We start from the raw sequence: 6,317 nt of genomic DNA, 5'->3' as shown, positions 1-6,317 counted from the left end.
GGCTGTCAAAGAGCAAAATTTACCACTAATAATGTACTCTTGCCTTGCCCTAGCACCTTATAGCCTAGAGAGCAGAGCAGTCTGTTAAAAAATTCAGCAGACGGTCTTTTGTACTGAATAACTAACAACACTGAAACCCTTGCCAAGAACTCTAAGTGTGGAGAGAGAGGAGGAGAATTTTACATGTAGCATATGAAAATGGGCTTTTTGTGAAGTTAATTCTGGAAGGCTTCAGCCTCAGTATAAGGCCACTCTAGAGAGGTGAGATGGTTCATTCTTCGCGTTAAATTCTATTGCAAGTTATACAACAGTGGTTAAAAATTTTCTGACAGCAAGTTTTTCCATCACAAAATAGCAATTCATTAAATCACAATATGTGTTAGGACAGGGCTGAATGGTTAAGACGTGGCTTTCTGTACTCCTCTCTTCTCTCAGAGGAAGTAGCCCTTGAGATCCTGATGTCAGACTGCTGTGAGAGCAGGCTCTGAGCTCGGCAAGCATTTCCAATCTTCCCTTTTCCCACTCCCTCTTCCCCCTGCATTGCAATTGTGCTCCCTGTTCGCAATATTGCTGAGCTGTCTGTAATGATAAATGATGTGCCTTTCTTTAAATTTGCTTTCTGCTCGGTACTAGATATTGGCCAGCTTGGATGTGTGTTCTGGGTGGATAAATTACTTTGGCAAGTCATAGAGAATTTATGCACGTGGCAACAGATGTACCATGTGTGGTAGGATTTTTCTTTGTTGTTCTAATTATGTAACTTGATTTTACCTGAGGCAATTATATTTTCACAAACTAAGATTCGGTTGCTGGATTTTTCTGTTGTCAGAAATATGAACTTCAGTGCTGAAAGCAATGTTGGTCTCAAACAACACAGGCCGATGCGGAGCTCAGCCATTACCCAGCTGCACATCACCCTTTGCTAAGCACTGCTCATTTCCCAAGGTTGGGCTTCGTTGTCAAGTGAATCTGTATGGGTTCAGAGAATAGAAACTAGGTTTTGATTCCTAATGAGAGTTATTGTTATTTGTAAAGGTAGCTGTGGACAATGTTTAAGAGGAATTTCAAATACGTGGAACGGGGCTGCAGTAGAGATGAAAGTATTTTTGTTCTTAATTTAGAAAGTAGTCTGCCTTGATAGTCAGGGAGAAGCATGTCAGGCTTCATACTATTTTTGTGCTTCTCTTTGTTTTAGCTCTGAAAGTAAAGCTTCACATGGAGAAACAAAATAATTTCAGTTCTCTGTGCCCCTTTTCCCCTTTATGTTTAAATGACTGCTAGTAGAACGTGCTGGGCTTTTAGGAGCAACTGTAGAGGGAAGATGTTAAAGGTTATTTATGTATTCATAAATCTGTATTCAGCCTTCAGTGTGTCCTGAAAGGGATTTCCATGGATAAATTTTGCTATGCTGAGTTACGTTTTCAGGCAAAAGTTTTGCCGAATGTTAAGGCAGCATGCAGGGTTGCTAGTTGTCTTAAACAAACAAACAAAAAAAGAGACTGTGTCACTGTAGTTTGACTAAGCAATATTAAGAAATGTCTGTAGAAACTGTTCTAATTGCCTTTCTCAATACTAGTACCCATGTTCTCTGGATCACTTAGTAAGTCCTTCCCTACAATGACATAACACTGTCTCTAAGTCAAGGACAGCACCAGAGAAAAACTCCTGTTCTCTTCAGTGGGACATGGAGAAGGACTTGTTGCTATTAATGAGAATTCTTTCTCATTTAAAAAAAAAAAAAAAAGAACTGATACAGGAGAATTTATGGGGTAAAAATATGATAAGTTACCTAGTGGGGTTTTCTGTGGGCTCAGAGGTGAACAACTGAACCGTGATTCTTGGACTGAATGGAACTATTGACATTAACTTGATTTGTACTTCATCTTTGTGATGTGGACTTTTTGTAGTGTGTTTTCATGCAGCTGGCTCCAAGAATCCTTTTGTGTAAGATTTCTGGTCTTTTGGTTAGGATTCTCTATTCTCTAATGCTAATCACCTAGACAAATATTGTCACTAACATAAAATAATTGTAAATCAGTGTTTTACTACAAATTACTTAGGACTGCCAATAACCATAAAATTTCCTTTTTAAATCCTGAAAGAATAGGGAAGCATATTTAACGTGGAGGTGCTAAAAGTGAGGAAGGGAAAAGCAGTAAGGCTCTTCCTTCAGTCCGCTCGTCGTGAACATGTTGGGCTGTCTTGGTGGGCTAGTATAGCCATATCATAGTTAAAGGTCACTGGAAGAAAATACTTTTGTCTAGAGAGAGATGTGAACTGAAGGCAGGCAGTTGAGTTTGTGGGTTGGGGTAGGGGCCAGCTCCTCCAGGCAGCCCAAGGGCTGACAGTTGGAGTTGAATGCAGCTGCCAAGAAAGCGGGCCCAGACTCATGGCTCACCTCAGCACTCGATGCAGCCGGGGGAAGGGCTGCAGCCAAGGCCTCAGCACAAGCTCATTGGAAAAGGATGTGGCCCACTGTGTCCTTCTTCCAAACCTGGGGCCTTCCCAAGGACCATGTATGTTTGCTATTCAAGCCCTTGAAGAAATGCTCTACAAAACAGACCGCTAATCTTTTCCCTACAAGTACCTAAAACAGAAAAAAAAAAACAGTCCATGCATTTCAAATAATATCAGTTGTGTTTCATTCAATTATTTTTCATTTCCCCAGTAATTATTCTATTCAGATAGAAAGTATTATGCAAACATACTTCTGTTAGGATGTTTCTGTACACCAGGACAACATGTACCCATAGCTCCCCCTTTCCCCACTTCCACAAGAACTGAGGCAATGCAGTTTGTGATTCAAACTGTAAATCCCAACTCCTATAAATCCTTCCCTGCAGCTCCCTTCCCCCACAAATAACAGCACTGTAAATAAGTGGCCAGTCTGAAAAAGAGTAGGTGGTGTGTAATATTAAAAACAGTAGCTTGTTGAGCAAGGCTATTTAATAAGATTCTGAGTACCACATAATAAAGGTACTATCAGCAAATACCAGACTAGCATCTCAGCTAGCTTTACTGGGCTGTGAGTTATTGCCGTGGTCAATAGATCTCTTTTCTGTAGCATTCTGCTTATGTAGGTGATAAATCTTACAGTCTTATGGGAATAGGGTCAGGCTTCTGCTACTCTGCCCCATTATTTTTCTCCTACATCATTTAGAAAACTGCTGGACCGGACCATTTTGGTACAGCGACTTTTTGTTCAGCTACATACTAAATTTTATTGTGCATATTAAATTTTAGCTCAGACCGTGTTTTAAAGTCCATCTTGATAAAAGTTGAAATAAAATCTTAAGCAAAAGAGCAGATAAGCGTAAGAAGTCGAAAACAAACGCAAGTGCGAGAACTAGAAAGCAAATGCTGATCTAATGATTTTTTTTTTTTTTAGATGCCCAGTACAAAAAGATAAAAGCAAGTTCTGTTTTTGATGACAATAAGTTTTTATGAATGCCTGTCGACTCAGAAGCATGAATAACCCAGTAGTATTGGCACTTGTTCAGAGAAACTTTCAGTAATTCGATAAGCTCTGGGAATGTTCTAACCAAGGGGTGGTTTGAAAAGTTCTTGCTGCTAAAGCAGAAGCAACATAAGGTGACGTTAGGTAACAGTGAATAAAGCATTTGAATCTTTCAAGCTTTTGCTGTCCCCTCAGTGCAACTACCTTCCAGGAATCACAGCTCCTGCTCTCCCCATTTGCTCTGGCTCTGATCCTTGTGCTCCTGGGAGAGGAGAGCTTACAGCCCTGTGGATGCAGGTAGTGTGCAGAGAAGGAGGAGGAACGCACTTTGTCTTATACCCTTACTCCGAGTGAACAGAATAGACCTTTCATTTTTGTCCTCCATGTTCAGGCAATGGGATGAGACAGACGTACAGTGGTGTCAAGGTGTGAAGGCAGCTAATAGAGCACAGAATGCTATCGCAGACATCTCCAGGTGCATTGGCACCTGCTGCTTTTAGTGTATTAGCAATAATGTGTTACACATCTAGTGCCACAATAAAACATCGCAGCCCAAAGGGGATGAGGACAGCATATCGCTGCACAGTCACGGGGTAGATGTTGCTGGGCAGATGCTTCTGTTGTTTATTTATTCATTAGGCTATATATAGTGCAGTAGAATACTAAATTGCATTTATTAACGAAACAACTGTTTTTAAATTATTTCTAACGGTTAAGACTGAAGAGATTGTAGGGACATTTGTTCAAACACACAACAAGCTGTGAGGAAGAAGAAGAAAGGAATAGTCTGTTTTCTACTTGAATGACTAGAAGTAAATTTTTGCAAGAAAGTTTCAGCCCAGCTGTTAAGGAAAACCCCCTAATGTTAAGGATAATGAGGCACTGGAATAGGTTACCAGTCAGGGACTCTCCATCAATAGAGGTCCTTAAGGCAAAAGAGATGTCAGGAAAAAGCAAATGTTTGCAGCATATCAGTACATCCCATCCAGCCTCATTTCTCTTTGATTTTGTAATGCAGATTGTATAAGGTTCACGTAAATCTTTGTTTCACAGATAAAGTCTGTTAACCCTGAGAAATTGGTTCAAGCTTTTTTGTTGATTCTTCTTCTATTTCCTTTACCAAAAAACTATTTTTTCCTTCCTGACAGGAGTTCCTCCATATCTTTTTCACAGATTTTGCTCTTCACTAGACCTTCCAGGCAAGTCCTCTGCTGTCGTCTTTAGTTTTCCACTCCGCAATGCTTTAGTACGTCCATCTAGCTTGCACAGGACAAGTTTTTCTGTTACAGTTCTTTTTTCAGTAACTGGAATGAAGTTTGAGTTTCTTGGATTTCAGATTTCTGTAGGAAAGCTCTATAGCTCTAATACGAGGTCTTCGATCATATGTTCTTTATATTAGTCCTCAGTGTCATTCTAGTTTCTCAATTAGAGATCACTGCAAAGCATTTGTGCAACTGTGGGATAATTAGTCAGCCATGCTTTCTGTGAAGAAAAGGTGCGGTGCCATTGAGCCACCTGTTAGTTTCACTGAAGAAAGTTAGATTATGGAGTTTTGTTGGCTGTTACCTTTTATTATTATTATTATTATTATTATTTCAGACAGGCTTAGATGAAAGTACTTGGGGTGTCTGATACTTAGCTCATATGTCATATGTTTCTTTATCTGCTATTTCTAAAGTCCTCAAGAGAAAACTTTATTATGTGCAGGGATTTTCTTTAGAAATGTTTAAGTGTTTTTGCTACCATTGGAATTGAAAGGTACGAGATTACACGCCCTCACGCTTTCATAGCATAAGACTAAAAATATGCAAAAGTCTCTTATGTGTTGTACTTCGATCGTTCTGAAAAAATGGTGCCCCAATGTTTGTAGTGCACAAACTGCATGATAGCTACCTTTTGGGTGCCAATCAGAAGTACAAGGCTTAATCATAAAAATATCTTCCAAAACAAAAACAAAGGAGTACTTTAAGCTAGTTTATTTTTTAACTTGAATAAGCAATATACAAAGAACGATTTTCTTTCATTACTTAAAAATGGTCTTGTACTTGATCATCTAATTTAAGAATAGTCAGAACAATGACATGGTTTCCTGTAGCATCATTAAAAGGTGAAGTAGTTCAGATAGACCCATTCTTATTACCCCATAATACTGAGTAGTGAAGTGGCCTTCGCCAGCTGTAGAAACATACCCTCGCATAAATTCTGCTTTGATCTTTATCAAACTGATGGTCTTTATAAATAGAAGCTCCATTTTGTTTATTAGGGTATTTTGTTCTATGCGGGTAGGTTAAACTAGAGTTGGAACGTGATGATCCTTGAGGCTCCTTCAATCCAAACCATTCTATGATTCTTGCTAGTACATTTTCTTTTGTATTTGGTTCTGCAATCAAATCCAAACCCTTCTCATTTTTCCTCCTTTACCTCAGTTGACTCCTGAAGTGTTCTTCACACATCTATGACTTGCTACTTCCTCATTCAGCACCTTCTGTTTTTCAAAAAGATGCATGGTTGGAAGACAGGAGACGTGCAACGTCGCTGTCAGGGTGTCACAATCACTTACGGAAGGGAGAAGTTGTGGTGTAGTGATCAGTCCATGCAACTGAAATATGCACTTAGCTTATGCACCTGTTTGCTGAAGAGCTGGGATGCGCTTGAAAATTATTGCCCGGCTTCAACCAGTTGTTGAACAATACAGGGAAGGAGAGAGCCTGTAATTATAGGTGGCAATGAATTAGTAATTCCCTGATCCCATGTTGAATTATACTGGGCGTACTGAGAAAAATGCGCTCGTTTACTTTCCTAAAGTCTGATCACCTTCCTAACAGCATGGTATAAATCATAGAACAGTTACTTTTTTTTT

The sequence above is a fragment of the Meleagris gallopavo genome, chromosome 16 (assembly GCF_000146605.3).
Source record: "Meleagris gallopavo isolate NT-WF06-2002-E0010 breed Aviagen turkey brand Nicholas breeding stock chromosome 16, Turkey_5.1, whole genome shotgun sequence".
In the NCBI taxonomy this organism is placed as follows: Eukaryota; Metazoa; Chordata; class Aves; order Galliformes; family Phasianidae; genus Meleagris; species Meleagris gallopavo.
This window is presented reverse-complemented; position numbering follows the sequence as displayed.